Here is a 20,644-nt window from a genome sequence, read left to right on the forward strand (position 1 = left end):
CTAAACCCACCTTTCATGTTTCCCCAAACACTCCTTTGTGTCCTACTCTTTACACAACCTTCCCCAACTTGTGACCCAAATGCTGTGACTGAACATTCATACCCATAACATTTTCCAGGTTTGGATTTTGCTTTTAGGAGTTGGAATTACTGTTGATATAATTTCTTTTTTAAGAGCTCAACAAAACCTTTTTTTGAGAGAACTCAGTTAGCAGAGACCAAATTCATTCCCTACTCTCCCTCGGCTCCAAAAGAGTAGAACCAGCCAGCAACTCAGACGAGAGAACATATTTTGTAACAGACCCTCAGCAAGCTTTGTATAAGACACCAGATGCCAGCCAAAGACAACCTCTCCTCATGTCTCCCATGCTAGAACTTTCCTTTCTAATTACAGTAAAAGGTTTGCAGGCATACAGATGTTAAAAATAAAATTAGACTTGTTCGAAACAGGTTCACTCTTGAAATAGGGCAAATTAGATGTAGTCTGGGTTTTTGATACCATTTAACTGGCTGGCTAGCTAAGACTTGGTGCCTACACAGCACAATAGCGCTGACATTTAAGAAAAGGTCTTTTCGTTTGATCACATGATCCTTAAACCCACTAATTGACACGCAGCCATATGCCATTCTCCATAACACAACTTGGCAATAGCCTGCATTTCCTGCTCTGAAATATTGAGATTCTAAGCCAAATACGTGAGAGAATTAGTCATGGACTTTGTTCCTCTTTGACTTCGTAAGTTAAAGGTAAGTCTATGAATGTTAATAATCACAATTACAGGTCTTGGTGCACAACATTAATGATACAGTATCGTATAGCCTAGCTTTATAACATTACAAGGTAGAGTTCTCAGCCAAAACCCACCACCACTGGATTAAGAACCTGTGGGGTGCTGAGCACTTAGGAATTTGCCAGTTTCCCCTTCCTCTATTCCTCTTTTCAACTACATAATAGATTCATTTTTTGTTTCTTAATTTTTATTGGGGTGTAGTTGATTTACAATGTTGTGTTAGTTTCAGGTGTACAGCAAAGTGAATCTATTATACATATACATAATATCCACTCTTTTTTAGATTCTTTTCCCATATAGGTCATTACGAAGTACTGAGTAAGGTTCCCTGTACAATACAGTAGGTCCTTATTAGTTATTTTATATATAGTAGTGTGTCTGTGTCAATCCTAATCTTCAAATTTATCCCTCCCCCGCCCTTATCCCCAGTAACCATAAGCTTATTTTCTACATCTGTAACTCTATTTGTTTTGTAGATAAGTTCATTTGTAGTCACTTTTTAGATTCTACATATATGATATCATATGCTATTTGTCTTTCTCTGTCTGACTTACTTCACTCCCATAATAGATAATTCTTAAAAGAAAAAAAAATATTTACCATTCACAGTGTAAAACCAAAATAAATACAATGCAAGTAAAGTGTAAATCACAAATCAGAGTGAAGTAGGTCAGAAAGAGAAAAACAAATACCGTATGCTAACACATATATATGGAATCTAAAAAAAAAAAAGGTCATGAAGAACCTAGGGGCAGGATGGGAATAAAGACGCAGACCTACTACAGAATGGACTTGAGGACACGGGGAGGGGGAAGGGTAAGCTGGGACAAAGTGAGAGAGTGTCATGGACATATATACGCTACCAAATGTAAAATAGATAGCTAGTGGGAAGCAGCCACATTGCACAGGGAGATCAGCTCGGTGCTTTGTGGCCACCTAGAGGGGTGGGATAGGGAGGGTGGGAGGGAGAGAGACGCAAAAGGGAAGAGATATGAGGATACATGTATATGTAGAGCTGATTCACTTTGTTATAAAGCAGAAACTAACACACCATTGTAAAGCAATTATACTCCAATAAAGATGTTAAAAATAAATAAATAAATAAAGCCCTATTCAGCTTTAAAAAAAGAAAAAGAAAGACGTATTTCATTTTAAGCTCTACTGATTCTTATCTTTAAGGTTTTTCAAAAATGCATTTCAAAAGGCATTTCTTAAACTGTAATAAAAAAATCAAATATAATTCTTCCACAGAAGATCTAAAATGAACGTAAGTGATGCATATCTTAGAATGTAAAGTTTGTTTATGGGTTAAATAGAAAATTTTGGTTTTTCACTTGAACCGGAATACTATAAATATCTATCTCAAATAAGTGTGACTTGTAAGTTAAGGTGATATTCTTTTTTCACACCTGATGGGAAGGTGACCTAGATGATGATTTCTATCTCTTTTGTGTATTGTGACACACGGGACCTAGAGCACGTGAGCTTCGGTAGTTGCGGAGTGAGGGCTCAATAGTTGTGGCTCACGGGCTTAGTTGCTCCATGGCATGTGGGATCTTCCTGGACCAGGGATATAACCCATGTCCCCTGCATTGGCAGGCAGATTCTTAACCACTGTGCCACTAGGGAAGTCCATGTCTCTTAGATTTAACATTTATAAAATGAGAAGGCATCAAGATTTCAACTGCCATATCATTTATTTGTTATATTAGTAAATACACTAGGAATTACTCTTTTAGGAACTGATCCTTAAATATACTTGCACACATGGTGTATGTATAAAGTTATTTATTGCAGTGTTATTTTTTAAGACATAAAGATGGGAGAAAACATGAGAGCCCATTAAAAAGCGACAGTCGAATAATGTACATTTATACACTGGAATTGTGTGCAGGCATCATAAAACAACTCAGGAAAAAATTGAGGAAAAAATTGATGTTGAAATGATAAGATTTCCAAGGTATTCTATTAAGTGAGAAACCAAGGCACAGAAGAGTTTACATAGTCTGTCATCATTTGTAAAATATATATATAAATTTTTGCTTTCATGTACACAAAATAGCTCTCTGGAAGAGTAAGCAAGAAATTAATAACAATGGTCTAGAGATGAAAGTTTGTTGGACCTTTATGGGGTGGATCAGATCCATATATATTAAATTTTATGCCCTAAAAACAGAGAAAACACATTTTAGTTCCCTCTAATACCTATGAAAAAAGTGACTATGGGATAGCATTTAAGAATAGTAAAAATTAATGCATATAAACTATTTTTATGAAGCAAATATATCACATCGAAGCCTTAAAATGCATAAAAAGAACAGAGCAGATCAATATGCCTATGAATATAAAAGTAAACCCTAAGTAATACATTATTAGAGGGAATCTAACAGTACGTGAAAAGAATACATATACCTGACCAAGTGGGGTTGATTGCAGGGGTGAAACAATACTGCTCTGTATTAGTACATTAAAAGGGAAAAATGATAAGCATGTCTACAGGTGCTGACAAGGCATTTGAAAAAGTTTTATATGAACTTTTGACTGAAAAAATGAACCTGGAATAAGAAAAGAAATACACAAATATTTTAAATAAAATAGGGAAAAGTAATACTTCCTAACAAAATGAGAATTGACACATATAAAATTTCAACTCTAAAGTCAATATATGCCTAACGGAAAAATACTAGATTCATTACCAGTAATATCCAGAACACCACCAAGTGGTCAATACCACCATTATTATCTGTCACTGTTTTTGAGGCACTAGCCATTGTAATGAGGAAGGAAAACAGAGGTAAAATTGTTCAAGTTGGAAAATAGAAGGTAAAATTATTATTTTTGATGTTGTGATTGTACACATGGAAAATCCCAAAGACTTAACGATATATTGCAAACAGTAAGATAATGTACAAATGTGGATGAGTACAAAACTAATATCCCGGGACTTCCCTAATGGTCCAGTGGTAAAGAATCCACTTTCCAATGCAGGGCATGTGGGTTCGATCCCTGGTCAGGGAATTAAGATCCCACATGCCACGGGGCAACTAAGCCCGTGCACCACAACTACTGAGCCCAGGCGCCTCAACTAGAGAAAGAAAACCTGCACGCCACAACTAGAGAGAAGCTAACGTGCCGCAACTAAGATCCCGCATGCCTCAACTAAGACCTGACGCAGCCAAAAATAAAAATAAATAAATAAAATAAATATTTTAAAAATCTGATATCCCAAATCCAGGACCTTCCTATACAGGAAGAGCAACAAATTACAAGATATCATGGAAGAAAAGATCCCAATTACAATAGCAAAATAGTAACAATAGAAGATATAAGGAAAAAGCTAGATAAGCAGAATCTGTGATATTATAATCTATAAAAGGAAAACATTAAAAATAACACTGAAAAGCAAAAGGAAGACTTTAATAATTAGAAAAGATATATTTATTCAATAATTTATGTCAAGGCTACTGAAAAGCTATTTTAAAAAACTGGATCCCTAACTTATACCATATGCCAAAATAAATGCCAAGTGGATCAAATATTTTATCATAAAAGATTAACAAAGAGGTAATAAAAAGAAAACATGGAAGGTTTAAAAACCTGATAAAAAATATCTAAAATATATATCATAGGCAATGTGATAAGTTCTTATCTATATAAAGAGCTCCTATTATCAAATAAGGAAAAAACAAGCCAATAGAAAACTAGGCGAGCAGCATGATCAGATAATTGTTAACAAAGAAGAACCACATGTCTTTTAAAACATGTAGAGTTAACCCCACTCAATATAAGAGTAACATAAAACTTACAACATAAGATGTCAATTTTTTTCACCTAAAAGTTTGACAAAATCTGAATGATTGTACACAATGAGTTTGGCAAAAGTGGCATTCTCATACAAGGCTGGTGGAAATATACATTTGCACAACCTCTATAGAATACAATCTGTCAAAATCTATCGAAATTTAAAATGCTTATTTGCTTTGACCCTGTAATTTGACGTCTAGGAACTTATCTTGCAGATACATTGACATATATGCATATATTTGTATGAATGATTGATGCTGCACTGTCATTAACAAAAATACAAAAATTAAAACTAAAATAAAACAACCAAAATCTCCATTAATAAAGAGTTATCAGTTAAGTAAATTATGGCAAATTCAAATGATATAAAACTATCCAAGTGTAAACAAGAATGAGTTAATTATATGCACTGAAATGGAAGGATTTCCTAGATAGAGTATTAGGTGAAAAAAATAAGGTATAAAAATATTTATCGGGCTTCTCTGGTGGCGCAGTGGTTAAGAATCTGCCTGCCAATGCAGGGGACATGGGTTCGAGCCCTGGTCTGGAAAGATCCCACATGCCGCGGAGCAACTAAGCCCGTGCGCCACAACTACTGAGCCTGTGAGCCACAACTACTGAGCCCACGTGCCACAACTACTGAGCCTGCGCTCTAGAACCCACGAGGCACAACTATGGAAGCCACGCGCCTAGAGCCCATGCTCCGCAACAAGAGAAGCCACCGCAATGAGAAGCCCGTGCAACGCAACGAAGAGTAGCCCCCGCTCCCTGCAGCTAGAGAAAGCCCACGTGCAGCAACGAAGACCCAACGCAGCCAAAAATAAATAAATTAAATAAAATAAATAACTACCAGGAATCGCTTGCAATGAATAAAAATATTTTTTAAAAAATTTATCATTTGGGTAAACAAATACATAATGTTATATGAAAGTGTATGAATGTATGTTGGCAGATAATGTATGAAAGATACATAAGAAACTGATATGAGTGCTAGCCACTAGGAAGAGGAACCAGGAAACTTACTTTTCATTATTTTGAGTTTTAAGAATTATGTACCATTTACATGTTTTACCACTCCATAAATATAATTCTTTTAAAAATTTATCAGTCAAGAGACAGAACAGTGAGTCAGTTGTGGCATGGTTGTCATGGAAGCAATCTGTTCATACCATTCTTACTTCAGCTGAGTTATCCTGTATTGGGGACATTAATGTTTACTTCAAGTATATTCAAAATATTACACTGTAATCCAATATTGAAAGCAAAGATGATTGTAATAGCAAAACAAAAATAGGCATAAGACAATTAAAACTAGTAGAAATTGCTGAATCTTTTGAAATAGAACCTAGGATTTCCCAAGGTGGAGAGTTTGATGCGACTGATATAAATTTCACAAGGACCATCACTTAAGTACTCAACAACAGTCTGCCAAAAGCTTCTGACTGATATTCAAGAAAAGCTATTTAACTTTTGCATAAACCAGAGTAGTTTTCAATGTACATTGAAATCACACTGCCTGAAAGGTGCTAAGGAGGTCAAGACTTCCAGCACGAGGTATGAGGAGCAGACTGCCACCCAGACATAACAAACACTGGTGATAGAAAGTGATAGTGAAGATTAGGAGGAAGGTTTATACACCAACTTAATCCGTGCTACTGAAGAATTAGTATGTAAATTTTGGGGGAAAAAAGTGCATGTTTTGTGAGCTTTTTTGGCCAGCTGGCTACAGATCTTTGGACTGCTGCACACTGTCTGGTCTCCTGCACCTTTGGGGAAGAACCGTGGTCTCTAATTCTCTCTTTAAGCATTTGCCTTGTGCACTTATTACATCATCTCTTGAATTCTTCTCTTCCTTCTTACATTTTCTTATCAGTCCCTTGACCCAACCCATCCTCTGACCCATACCCACTGCTCCCATATCACCTCAGAGGTAGAGAATAGGCTTCCAAACCTTATTAAGTCAAGTTTCTAGAAAACCAGAGCACCTTATTCAACACTATGAATAAAATGAAAATGTTTATCAGTGATCACTGTGTTACAGATACAGTCAGACCAATACTGGGACAACAAAGAGCAAAAATAGACTTGGAGAGGAAAAAACTGTGAAATACATACACACACACACACACACACACACACACACACACACACGAACACTCGGGGAAGGACTTCCTCTCAATCATGCCTCCTTAAACGATAATTATTCACCACCAAAAATAATTTACTATTGGTTATTATTTTTTGTTTTAATTCTTTCAGAGGTCCTTAAACCCATTCTCACTTCCTAGCAAAACCCCCTAGGAAAAAGATGTAAACTCAAATCAGATTTCCTTTATCCAATCACTGTCTGAATTTCTTCATTGTTTTATTACATCAAATAAGTCCAAGTGTCTCCAACAAGGTTGTTTCTGCACCCTTTGACCGCACAGGCTTCAAATTCCCTATAAAGATGGCTTCCTATTTAATTCTGCTTTAGTTTCCTAGCATGGCATACCCTCATTTAGGTAAATAGCTTAATATAGAGGTGTCTCCTGTTACTATAAACTAAGAATCCTTCTCAATATTATATAACATTTATCTCCACTAAGACCTAATGAGCATTTATTTCCTATTTGCAATGTCATACATTTGAGAAAAAAACTTTTAAAAAATATTCCTAAGCCTGGGAATTTCCTAATATCTCAATATTTGATATGATACTTAAAAACCTAAAACATTTGTCTGCCGCTGCTTTTATTTGAATTTGGGATCCCATCTTTTTATGGAGATGCTTCAAATGGTCCTTTGAAGGTAAACAGATGATATGATTAACTATTTCCATTATGGAGTGGTTAAAGGCAGGGGAAGTGAGAACTAGAATCTCTCTCCAGAACTCCAGACCTGAATGTACACCGTCTACAAGGTATTTTCACCTGGTTGCCCCCAAGGGTTCTGACTTCACAGGAATTCCTCACAAACCAGTTCCTTCTCCTGACAGATTCCATTCAAGGACTGGCATCCATCTTGTAACTCCTCTGGTCTTTTTTAGCTCTTTCCTCTCTTGCCTAATAAATCCAGTAAATCATCAGTCTTGTTTGAAAAATGGTACAATGCACACATCCACCCCTCACACACTTCCACCCTACCACATACACATCCCTCTGTCTCTTTCCAATGAGATATTCATAGTCAGCCCAACAGCTCTCAGCTTAATTAATGATTTAATTTCCCTCTCAGACTCGAGGTTGCCCCCTCCAAGTTATTCTCTACATTACAACAGTCATCTTTCTTTCTGAATACATGCTTGTAATAAAAATAAAGCAGTACATTCTCTACGTTTGAAATCTGATCACGTAACTCCCCCACTTAAAATCTCTAATACAATGCATTGTCTTCAAGAGCTGAGTGAAAATTCCAGCAGCTTTAAGGCTGTTCCTGAACAAGGCCCTGCTTACATCTCCAGCCTCATGTTTTATCCCTCTGAGTCCCAGACACATCCAGCTACATTAAGTTCCTCTCAATAGTCCAGACACTCTCTCCTGCCTCTAACCCTTTGCACATGCAGATACTCCTGTTTAACTGTCTGTTACTCAACATTCAGGTCTCAACTTGGATTTCATGTCTTCCAATGGCTCTTTCCAGACCCTCCCAGCCTGACATCTCTTTCAAGACTGGGTCAATAGGTCAAGGTCCCACCTATATGCTTCTGCAATAACCTATGTTTACCTGCGTCATATGAGATATTACCTGTATTACAAATTTCTTCTTTCTTACTCTGATTCACTCAGTAAATAACGAACAACTTGAACATAAAAAATAGCCACAAACCCAGCGGAATTCTTAGCTTATAGTAGAACAACAGTCTCCTCCTCACTGATGACCACAGTCTTGACAGGCACCTTACAAAGGAAAATATCTCTTCACTGATGCCAAAGGGGTTGGTAGGCAGTAAAATTCAATGACTCCTAAGCCTTGTACTAGGATCTTCACTCAGTATCTCTGGAAATGCAATGCCACAGGTCTGCGTGTAATGAACAGAAGGCAATCAGTGGGTGTCCCTGTCAAAAGGACTATTTCCAGCAAAGACAAGAAATGACGAAGGGGCATCCGCTTGCATATTTGCAGCCTCTGGTCACAGAGGAGTGAGGCAAGTACCCAAACAGGCCATGTTTCGCGATATCTAAGGTGGGCTCTCAGTTGCATTAAATATTTATCAGCCAGCGTCTGCCCACTGAGTACTTAGGTATGTTTAATTTTTTTAGTGTTATTTTCTGTCTGGAATTCAAATAGTGGCTTTAGCCAAAGATAACAAAAGGACTTATACCATAAATGTATATAGCAGAGCATCCTGGAATCACCTATTCTCAACTCACCCCGTTGACGCAAGGTTAGGAAAGTGCTCCAAGGCTCAGAAACGTTCTGAGCATCTGTCTGTTTCATTCTGCATCAGGAAAACGAAAAAGATAAGAAAGGAAGAGTTGGTAACTGTGGTATGAATCATTTGGTCTTAAAGGCTGATTCACCCCTAAAAAGAAAAGGAATTCAGCCTCAGGCCCATCTGACGGGGTGGTGGGGGGAGGACATCAAGTTTATTGACACTGTTCATTGGCGGAAGGACTGGGATGGACTTAAGAGGGTGTCTAGCTCCTCATTTTCCTAGGGCAGCTGAAGCCCCTAAAATGGCACCAGTAATAAGATGATGTACTTTCAGTCAATGATGTGGGTGGTTTCCCTCTCCTCCTCCCAGCTATTAAAGCTGTATTCAGTGGGAGACACATGGTAATTTGCTGAAAATCACGATTTGCTAAGAAACTCTCACAAAACCCCAAGAGCCCATTATATTAACAGAAGTGACAAGAAAATAAATATTTTTGACAAGGGAGTGCTCCTATCCGGGGAAGATGGCTGCAATGTCGGTGATTATTCAGCAAATCAAACTTACTTAAACACACTGTTTCTAATACTTAATAAATGTTATAGTGTGGCTTTCTGTGGCTAATAAAACTTGGTTTACATTCCACCCCGTGCCTTCTATGATTCGCCTCCCTGGGCTCACTTAAAGTGCATTAAGAGGCAGCAAGCAAGATGAGGGCGATTTGCTGCAAAACTTAAATAATTCATTTATGCACCACTGCTTTCAGACTGTGTTTTTACAAATGCTGTAATGAGACAAGCTGTGAAATGTTCTACATGGGGTAAAAGGCAGGAAAGTCCCTGGAAGAAAACCCCCTTTCCATGCCTTATTCCTTTGAGGTGCAGGACAGAAACAAGGGAATCATCCTTACAGAAACGTCTGTGCTATTTACCTACTTCTCATAAATAGGGCATCAACTAGCTATCACTTATACTTTTCCATTAACTAGAATTAAAGTCATACCATATTGGAGAGTCTTAATTCCTGAGTTAATTTGTAAAATTGATATGTCTAATTAAACTCCCAAAAGGATATTTGGGGAGAAAGTCTTGACAAAAATTTTTTAAGTTTCTCTGAATAAATAACTGGGCAAAAATATCCAATAAACATTGTAACAAAAAAAATGATATACACTTGAACTGTTAGATAATAAAGCATATGATAAAGCAATGATATTTAAAAGAGTACGGCCCTAATCACAGAATAAGTAGGCAACCAATGAAACAGTCTAAAAAGAAACAGGTGAAAGAGATAAAATAGTCTAGAAGCAAGTGAAGAATCACAATTCAATTTACAATAAATGTAGCACTGCACATCAGTGAGAAAAGAATATATATATATATATATATATATAAAATTCAACATTTCCTAGTTTCTTACTTGAAAAAGAAATTGTATTCAAAGAATTTACCAACTGACATTCCAAATAGAGCGATGACATTCATTACAAGTGCTATTGAAAAGATCTATAAAGTACTTATAAAGGATCTAGAAAAAATATAAATGAACATTTATATAATTTTGGAGGAGGAAAGATCATTCTAAGGTAAAACAAAGAGATAAACTGCAAATAAAGAGGCTACTATATTTTGTTACTGAGAAATATAAAAATGGACAACTGTACATAAGAACACTACTAACAAAATTAAAAGACAAATAACAAATTTCTAAAATATCTGAAATGTATTGGAAAAGGGTTAATATCACTATTACATAGGTTTCTTACATATCAAAAAGAACTAATATTTTTGAAAATGAGCAAAGAATATGGTTAGAGAAGACAGAATATGAGATATATAAAATAACAAAACACCCCTCGTTTGCTTTTGCTTGTCACAATAGCAGAGATAAAACGTTCTGCTAATGGTGAGGGAATGGGAAAAATGTCATTCTCCTAAACCGCTGATGAAAGTGTTAGTTGGTTCAATTTTTTTCTACTGGGAATATTCTCCAGTGACTACGTATCGCAAAATGTTTTTAAAATACATCTTTTGAACCACAAATTTTTCTTCTAGGAATTTATACCAGAAATCAACCAAAGAAACTTACAAAGATGTATGTATAAAGAAGCTCATCACAAGGTTCTTTCATAATGGTAAAACTTTGAGGAAAACAAAACTCTTTTCAAAGCAGGATGCTTACGTGTTTTGGGATACTATGTAGCTAGCAATAATATTCATGTCAGGCAAACTAGTCTCTAAGGGAAAAGCATCACTAGAGATTAAAAAACAAAATAAAGAAACAGACTCACTACATCTAGATAATGTTGAAGTCACCATGAAGTGTCAACAATGGAGATGGGCAGAAATAATAAGAAGGTAGGGAATGAACCAGGGAAATAAGAGTCTAAGACCTGGGAGTAGAGACTTTAATGAAAAGGGTAGTTGACAGCATCATATGCTAAAGAGGGGTCAAGATAATGAGGATGGGAAAGAATCCATTAGATTTTATATATGAGGCATAATTGACAACTTTGATAAAATAATCTTAGGCGAGGGCTCAGGATAGAAGCCTGTGGGGACTTGAGATGTAAGTCTGAAGCAGCGAAACACTAGCTCTAGTTGCATTGGGGCTGGGAGACGAACCAGGAGACTGTGGGAAAATACAGGCAATAAACTAAGAAAATCTGCACTAAGGCTGCAGCAGTGACAGTGGGAGAGCATGGATTGTCAAGTACTGAGGCGCATATCTGAGGGGGGAACAAAGGGATTCGTTAAGTGACTAGATTGTAGGGCTTAAGGCTGAGGGAGCCAAGGAGAGAGACAAGCTGAACGTGTCTTTGAGGTGTCTATCTAGTTGAGAAATGGGGATAGATGATGCATTAAACAGAGTCTTGAATACATGAGGGAGAATGGTTTGGGGGGAAATACAGTGAATTCCATTTTGGATATGGGATGTATGAGATGACTGATGTGTAATATTCTATTAGAAATATCTAGAAGGCACTTGGATTTACGGATCTTGAACTTATGAAAAAGATAGAGATGAAAATATAGATTTGTGATTTATCTACACACAGAAAGATAAATTCATGTGACTAAAATAGTGTAGTAGCAGTATATAAGAAAATCCTTAGAGCTAAAACAGAGGAGAATACAGCAGAAAGGCTGAAAAACCCACGCATGAAACATAACGGTAAAGGAGCCAGGGAAGAAGATACAATGCAGAAAATAAAGAATCCAATTCCTTATGAAAGGGATGCTTCTGTTCTTATAAACATAGAAGCCTGAAAATCTTCTGTCTTCTTTCAAACCAGGATGGAAATAGTTGCAAGGAAAGTGGAAAAATTCTGGCTGGAAAGTCCTCCTGCAGATCCAAAGTCCATAGCTATAAATGAACCACAAGATAGGGCCAGACGTGCATTTTGTAAACAAGAAGAAACAGTTCTCAGGCCAAAAAAAAAAAAAAACACTTGCATTTGGCTCTAAAATTAACATTCATGAGTTTGATAAATTAACTCTTTTTTCTAGTCCAGTCTATCTGGCTTTCTCTGCTTTTGTATGTTGCCTCTGAGTACAGCATTCCATTAAGTGTCTTCTATATCCCACTTCACCTATGCTACCTCTCTTGAGCCCTCAGGCCATCTCTCCTCTGCTCTTCATAAAAACAGACTGGAACGTGATTTTTTGGTTCTGCTCCTCTAATGCAAGAAACTGGCTTGGCTGAACTAGATACCAGATACATTTTGATAGGCTTATATTCTTTTGCTTGGGCTGCCATAACAAAATACCATAGACTGGATGGCTTAATATCAGAAATTTATTTTCTCACTGTTCTGGGGGCTAGAAGTCGTGATCAAGGTCCAGCCAAGTTGGTTTCTGATGAGAACTCTCTTCCTGGCTTAAAGACAGCTGACTTCTAGCTGTGTCCTCACGTGGCTTTTCCTCCGTGGCACATGAAAGGAAGAGTGGGGGTGGGGGGAAGAGCTCTTTGGTGTCTCTTCATAGAAGGACACTAATCCCATTAGATCAGGGCTCCACCCTTATGACCTCATCTAATTTACTTACCTCCTAAAAATCCTATCTCCAAATATTACATTGGGGGTTAGGGCTTCAATATATAAATTGGATGGGGTGGGGTGGGGGTGGGCACAATTCCATCCATACCAGGGCTTATTTTGCTGAGATAATTCAAAAGGCAGAATATTCCAGAGCCAAATGGCTGTGGGTTTTGAGTACCTGTTTAAGCTGTTAAAAGAGTTCTAGAGAATCTCATGAGAACTGAAGATTGCTGGTTGAGTTTTCTTTTCTTGATATTCAAGAGAGTTGGTCTCTGTAAACACTCTAAAATTGTAATACCTAATTTTTTTTTAGTTACTGTAAGTAAATATTTATGATTTACTGATATAAGTAATTAACTTGTAAATTTATGTAAGGCTGACCATCTCTCCATCATGGTGAGCTCTGAGTAAGAATATGGAACCATGATAAGGAATATTTACATGGAATGGATGCAAGAGTAACAGCTTAAGCTATAAAATCATTTGAAATTGGGCATATCAGAGTGTGGAGGATTATTTCGGCAGGCTCTTGGAGTTTGTGGCTCATCTCCAGAGAAGATCCCAGAGAATCATATGATAACTCTCTGGACACCCTGTCATTGGGAAGGTGGAGGCCATTGGATTGTGGTGGGAGGTTCAATAGGAGAGCTGATATTGGCCACAGCCATAGCCCTGGCCTTGCTGCTTGAATTTTGTCCCAATCGCACCATCTGGCATTAGTGATTAACCCCAAGAAGAAGGGAAAGGACACAGAAAGCTGAAAGAAGGAAACAATAAAAGGTACTTGCCTCTAAGAATACTAAAGAGGCTGAAAGCACACAGCTTCCCTGTTTGCACTTCAACAGTAAAGATGAAACACCAGTGGGAAGAGGGTTTTTCTCTTGCCTCCATGCAGCAGCTATAGGAGAACGTCCAGTGAGATTATACCAGTGTTGCTGAAGTCATGAGAAAAATAGGGATGTACCCATAGCCAGCAATGTCAGGCAGTGGCAGAGGCTAGGAACAATGAGGGGCGGCAACTAAGGGAGGCCCCCAGAGTCCCCGGGAAGACTCAAGTGAGATCTCAGGGGTGCTTGCAGCCAAACAGAAGAATTAATATAGCTGAGCTCTTCATTGTTTCCCCAGTGGGCTGTATGCCTGCAACTACTGCTAACATGGCCTAGAGTGTTCAATTTCCTTAAGGTGGCAAGGGCAAGGATGTAAGGAATGCAGCTGCCTTGTGTCTGCATAGCTGACTGCAATGTTGGTGCTATGGAGGGGCATAAGTCTCGAGAAGGCAGGCTACATCAGTTTAACTGTCCATCCACAGTGCCTAAAAAGTACACCACCCAGCACAGCAGGAAGATTAGGGAGCAACTCTTTGATGGCCTGAGCTAATCGATAGTGGCAAGGCTGTGACTCTTGAAGGCCGTAGAAAGAGAGAAGGCTGTGATCAGCCCCTGAGGCAATGAAAAGGTCTTGCTATTCATATGAATGCAATCATCTAATAACACAAGTCACTCCCCCTACACACACACACACACACACACACACACACACACACACACGCAAAGTCGTGCCCTTCTTCTTTCACCTACCCACTCACCCCCCGCCAATACGTACACAAACTGTGGTTGTAAACCATCTCTGTTCTTTTAAGGTTGATTTTCACTTCAGCCTTACTTCACTTGGAAGTTGATATTAGGGTGAGGAGAAATCCTCACACATATGGAGAAGGGTCAAGGAAGGAGGAAGTTGGGTCACACGATAATGCACCCCAGTCCTAACACCTCATCCCCACCCTCTCTCACCACCAACAGAAGAATATACTTTTTGCAGATGAAACCTCGATGAAAACTCCCAAGTCAGGATTCAATTTGGTTTCCAGTGTGGGAAAATGAGTGAACTCCTGTGGGTTCTTCCTGAGCATGAGGGGAAAAATACAATAGAAAATAAACATGTAGACGCTCTCAGGGCACCCGTCTAAAAATGTCATGATTGGAGCCCAGCCTGAAAGCTGCATCAGCTGCTTTACCTCAACTTTTTGCCCTTTTCCCAACATGCACATATTTATAACCTGGGTTTCCCAAACAGATTACTCTGTATTTCCGCCATCTGGTTTATGGATTTTTTTCTAAACATGCTACAGGCTGCCAAACGGTAAAGCTAGTAAGATTCTTGTTGGAGAGAAAGCAGCTCTGGCAGAGTGTTGTAAAATAACATCACATTAGCTACTTGGAAGCAGTAGCAGAGCTCCAGAGATTCGAGAACTCTGGAAGACTTTGTGAGGCTTTAATGAGGATGCTACCAGACCACTTATGTTTTTTGGCAGAATATTAAAATATTCTCTTCTATACGGATACGGAGAATCTTACCAAAGAGTAAAAGGTGAAATGTTGTTTTAATTTTGCCATCATTTTATGACTGTGTCTCCACTGTAGAAAAATGGTGTAGTGGATGGACCTAGAGATGATCATACTAAGTGAAGTAAGTCAGATAGAGCAAAGACAAATATCATATGATATCACTTATATGTGAATCTAAAAAAAGGTACAAATGAACTTATTTACAAAACAGAAACAGACTCATAGACATAGAAAACAAATTTATGGCTACCAAAGGGGAAAGGTGGTAGGCGGAGGGATAAATTAGGAATATGGAATTAACAGATACACACCACTATATATAAAATAAATAATCAACAAGGGCCTACTGTAGAGCACAGGGAACTCTACTTGGTATTCTGTAATAACCTATATGGGAAAAGAATCTGAAAAAGAACATATATGTATATATTTATGTTTATATATACATGTGAATCACTTTGCGGTACACTTGAAATTAACACAACATGGTAAATCAACTATACTTCAATTAAAAAAATAAATTATTTTAAAAAAGAGAAGAAAAAGAAAAATGGTGTGGCTTCATTTATGCAGAGACCCAGCTATTGCGTTTTTTGCTTCCATTTCTGCCATGAAATAGCAACCAGACAATGTTAAAACAGGCCTCCCTTGTTCAATGGAAGGTCCCATAAAGTTCATGTCACAGCAGCATTTTTGTTAAGTGAATCCTATTACACTGTTCAATTCCATTATAAACGTCAGAGTTTCAGTCTACGGGAAAGCAGCTGGCCCTGAGTACAATGAAATCACAGGTCAGAATGTGAAAAATATCCTCAAAACACTTGTTTAAAGGAACAAATCATAACGGTTGGAAGATATTATCATTCAAGATATGTTTAAAAGTATTCCACACTCAAATAATAACATAAGAGGGGCTTCCCGGGTGGCGCAGTGGTTGAGAGTCCGCCTGCTGATTCAGGGCACCCGGGTTCGTGCCCCGGTCCGGGAAGATCCCACATGCCGCAGAGCGGCTGGGCCCGTGAGCCATGGCTGCTGAGCCTGTGTGTCCGGAGCCTGTTGCTCCGCAACGGGAGAGGCCACAACAGTAAGAGGCCCGCGTACCACAAAAAAATAATAATAATAATAACAATAATAACATAAGAAATAAAAATACAAGGGTGAGAAATTCTGGTAGCTTTCTCATCTTCTTCAATCTGACTTCTACATTTCAACTAGTGTTAAGAAAGCAATTCCTAATGATCAGAACATTTGGCTAAGGATGTTTTATTTTGTTTTAATCCACTTTAATTACCTGAAAATTTCTAAATTGATATTCTAGGTCTTTGTTGTTGTTGTTGTTGTTGCGGTACGCGGGCCTCTCACTGTTGTGGCCTCTCCCGCTGCGGAGCACAGGCTCCAGACGTGCAGGCTCAGCAGCCATGGCTCACGGGCCCAGCCGCTCCGCGGCATGTGGGATCTTCCCGGGCCAGGGCACGAACCCGTGTCCCCTGCATCAGCAGGCAGACTCTCAACCACTGCGCTACCAGGGAAGCCCTCTAGGTCTTTTTTTTACAGGGGGTGGTGATGAGGTGGAGTACACTTTTTCCATTTTTATGTTAATCTCTCTGAATATCTTTATCCTTATACTAGGGCAACAAAGAGGACAGTGTAAAATACAATACCCGAAGTGTGCATTTCTTGTTTCCCTGGGGAGTTCTGCTCTAGTGTGTGCAAAAACAGGTGTTATTTAGCAAATGGCTTTGTGGCTTTGACAAGGCAATGGTTGTTTGTAGATTTTGTGATTGTTTGGGACTTAACGTCAGAGCTGTTTCATTTAGTGGATAAAGTTTTTCTCATTTGGTGCTGTTAGCATATCAAGTGCTATTTTTTGAGTTTAGAAAAATTTTGAACACTGACTAGATAGATGTATTCATTCACTCATCCATTCATTCACTTATTTTTTTAATATATATTTATTGGAGTATAATTGCTTATACTGTGTTAGTTTCTGTTGTACAACAAAGAGAATCAGCCATATGCATACATATGTCCCCATATCCCCTCCCTCTTGAGCCTCCCTCCCACCCTCCCTATCCCACGTCTCTAGGTCATCGCAAAGCACCGAGCTGATCTCCCTGTGCTATGTTGCTGCTTCCCACTAGCTAACTATTTTACATTCAGTAGTGTATATATGTCGATGCTACCCTCACTTCGCCCCAGCTTCCCCTTCCCAACTCGTGTCCTCAAGTCCATTCTCTATGTCTACAATCCCACTACTGGGCATATACCCTGAGAAAACCATAATTCAAAAAGAGACATGTACCACAATGTTCACTGCAGCACTATTTACAATAGCCAGGACATGGAACCAACCTAAATGCCCATCGACAGATGAATGGATAAAGAAGATGTGACACATATATACAATGGAATATCACTTATTTCTTAATACAAGATCAGATACAAGGTGACTTCCCTAAAGATGCCCATAGTGCCAGAAAAGATTGAATGTCTCTAAAATGTTGAGCACAGTATGTGCAACCTGTCATTTAATCACCACTCTTAAAAATATAGGAATTATTCTCCCCATTGTAGAAACGTGTAAACTGAGATTCAGAAGGGGCATGTAATTTGCCCAAGGTTATACTAGTATTAAGTGACAGAGTCCAGATTTCAACCTGGGGTTCTTTGATGTAAAACCCCAATGCAACTTCCACTACAACACCCTGCTGTTTAAGAATGTTTAGCAGTTTAAGAATGAGATCATCAAATTATAATGATGAAACGGGACTCCTAAGTTTTGCAACCATAACCGTATGCTGTTCCCAGAATGAAGATGTTTTCATTCAAGAATTCCTTCAGTTTAGAGGTCTAGGAGGCAACTGTTCTATAAAGGAGAGGAATACCAGTACTATTTAAAATAAATTTCCAGCCCTTCACAGCCTTTTGATAACATATTTACTGACAGTTGGAGATCCTCCTGACATTAGTTTTATGGGATAAAATCTACCACCCCCCCAGCTGCAGGAGCTGCAGGTCAAGCTCACCGAGAGAGAGCGCGTGCTCACGGAGCTAGCCGACAAGGTCTCCAAGCTGCAGGTCGAGCTGGACAATGTGACGGGTCTTCTCACGCAGTCAGACAGCAAGTCCAGCAAGCTCATCAAGGACTTCTCCGCTCCGGAGTCACAGCTGCATGACACGCAGGAGCTCCTGCAGGAGGAGAACCGGCAGAAGCTGAGTCTGAGCCCCAAGCTGAAGTAGGTGGAGGATGAGAAAACTCCTTAAAAGAGCAGCTGGTGGAGGAGAAAGAGGCCAAGCGGAACCTCGAGAGGCAGATCGCCACCCTGCACGTCCAGGTCACCGACACGAGGAAGAAGATGGAGGACGGCGTGGGTGCCTGGAGACAGCCAAGGAGGCCAAGAGGAAGCTCCAGAAGTACCTGGAGGGGCTGAGGCAGCGCTATGCGGAGAAGGTGGCCGCCTACGACCAGCTGGAGAAGACCAAGACGCGGCTGCAGCAGGAGCTGGACAACCTGCTTGTGGACCTGGACCATCAGTGGCAGAGCGTCTCCAACCTGGAGAAGAAGCAGAAGTTGTTCGACCAGCTCCTGGCCGAGGAGAAGACCATCTCCGACAAGGACGCGGGAGGCGGAGGCCCGGGAGAAGGAGACCAAGGCGCCATCTCTGGCCCGGGCTCTGGAGGAGGCCATGGGGCAGAAGGCGGAGCCGGAGAGGCTCAAGCGGATCTGCACGGAGATGGAGGACCTCATGAGCTCCCAGGACGACATCGGCAAGAGCGTCCAAGAGCTGGAGAAGTCCAGGCGGGCCCTGGAGTGGCAGGGAGAGGAGATGAAGACCCAGCTCAAGGAGCTGGGGGACGAGCTGCAGGCCGCCGAGGATGCCAAGCTGTGGCTGGAGGTGAACCTGTAGGCCATGAAGGCCCAGTTGGAGCGGGACCTGCAGGGCCGCGACGAGAAGAGCGAGGAGCTGGTCAGACAGGTGCAGGAGATGGAAGCCTAGCTGGACGATGAGAGGAAGCAGCGCTCTATGGCCGTGGCCGCTCGGAAGAAGCTGGAGATGCACCTGAAGGACCTGGAGGCCCACATCGACTCGGCCAACAAGAACCGGGACAAAGCCACACAACGGACCGGGACGAAGCTGCAGGCCCAGATGAAGGACTAGCCTGTGGGAGCTGGAGGACACTGGCGCCTCCCGCCAGGAGATCCTGGCGCAGGCCAAGGAGAATGAGAAGAAACAGCAGAGCATGGAGACCGAGATGATCCAGCTGCAGGGGAAGCTGGCAGCTGCCGAGCGTGCCAAGCACCAGGCCCAGCAGGAGCGGGGCCAGCTGGCTGACCAGGGGGCCAACAGCAGCGGCGTTGGAAGGGAAGTGGCGCCCGGAGGCCTGCATCGCGCAGCTGGCGGAGGAGCAGGGCAGCGCGGAGCTGGTGAGCGACAGGCTGAAAAAGGCGAACCTGCACAGCGACCAGATCAGCCCCCATCTGAACGAGAACGCGCGGCGGCGGCTGCAGCGCCAGAACACGGAGCTCAAGGTCAAGCTGCAGGACATGGAGGGCACTGGCAAGTCCAAGGCCTCCATCGCCGCCCTCGAGGCCAAGATCGCACAGCTGGAGCAGCAGCTGGACAACGAGACCAAGGAGCGCCAGGCGGCCTGCAAGCAGGTGCATGGGGCCGAGAAGAAGCTGGAGGATGCGTTGCTGCAGGTGGATGATGAGCAGAGGAACGCCGAGCAGCGCAAGCACCGGGCGGACAAGGCGTCCCCCCCCCAACGCCCCCCCCACCCCGGTCTGAAGCGGCTCAAGCGGCAGCTGGAGGAGGCCCAGCGGGCTAATGCCTCGCGCCGGAAACTGCAGCGCGAGCTGGAGGATGCCACGGAGACCTTGGACGCCATGAACCGCGAGGTCAGCTCGCTCAAGAACGAGCTCAGGCGTGGGGACCTGCCGTTTGTCGTGCCCCGCCGAATGGCCCGGAAAGGGGCCGGCGACCGCTCGGACGAGGAGGTGCACGGCAGAGCCGATGGGGCTGAGGCCAAAGCTGCCGAATAAACACCTCTTCTCCTGCTGCCCGAGCCAGACGACAACGACGACTCCACCTCCCCTTCCCAGCCTCCGCAGCGTCCCTTCCTCCCTGCCGGGCGGCGCCACTATCACCTTCCTGATTCTGAAATGTCTCAAGTGCAGTGATGACCCCTTTCTGTCCTTTGCCGAGGGCAGCCCGCCCCTGCCGCAACGGGACTGTCTTCTCAGCCTGTTGGACTGAGAAGACAGGGCCCAGGGGCCAAGCTGGAAAGGCCAACACCTCTCCCAACACCCT

At 41.2% G+C, this 20,644-nt stretch overlaps 1 pseudogene; it reads left to right on the forward strand.

Moving 5' to 3' along the window:
- The window catches only part of LOC115864176 (myosin-9-like), a 130,421-nt pseudogene extending 110,045 nt beyond the window's left edge, over window positions 1-20,376 (forward strand).
- The last annotated feature ends 268 nt before the right edge of the window (window positions 20,377-20,644 follow it).

The sequence above is a fragment of the Globicephala melas genome, chromosome 12 (genome assembly GCF_963455315.2).
Source record: "Globicephala melas chromosome 12, mGloMel1.2, whole genome shotgun sequence".
NCBI lineage: Eukaryota > Metazoa > Chordata > Mammalia > Artiodactyla > Delphinidae > Globicephala > Globicephala melas.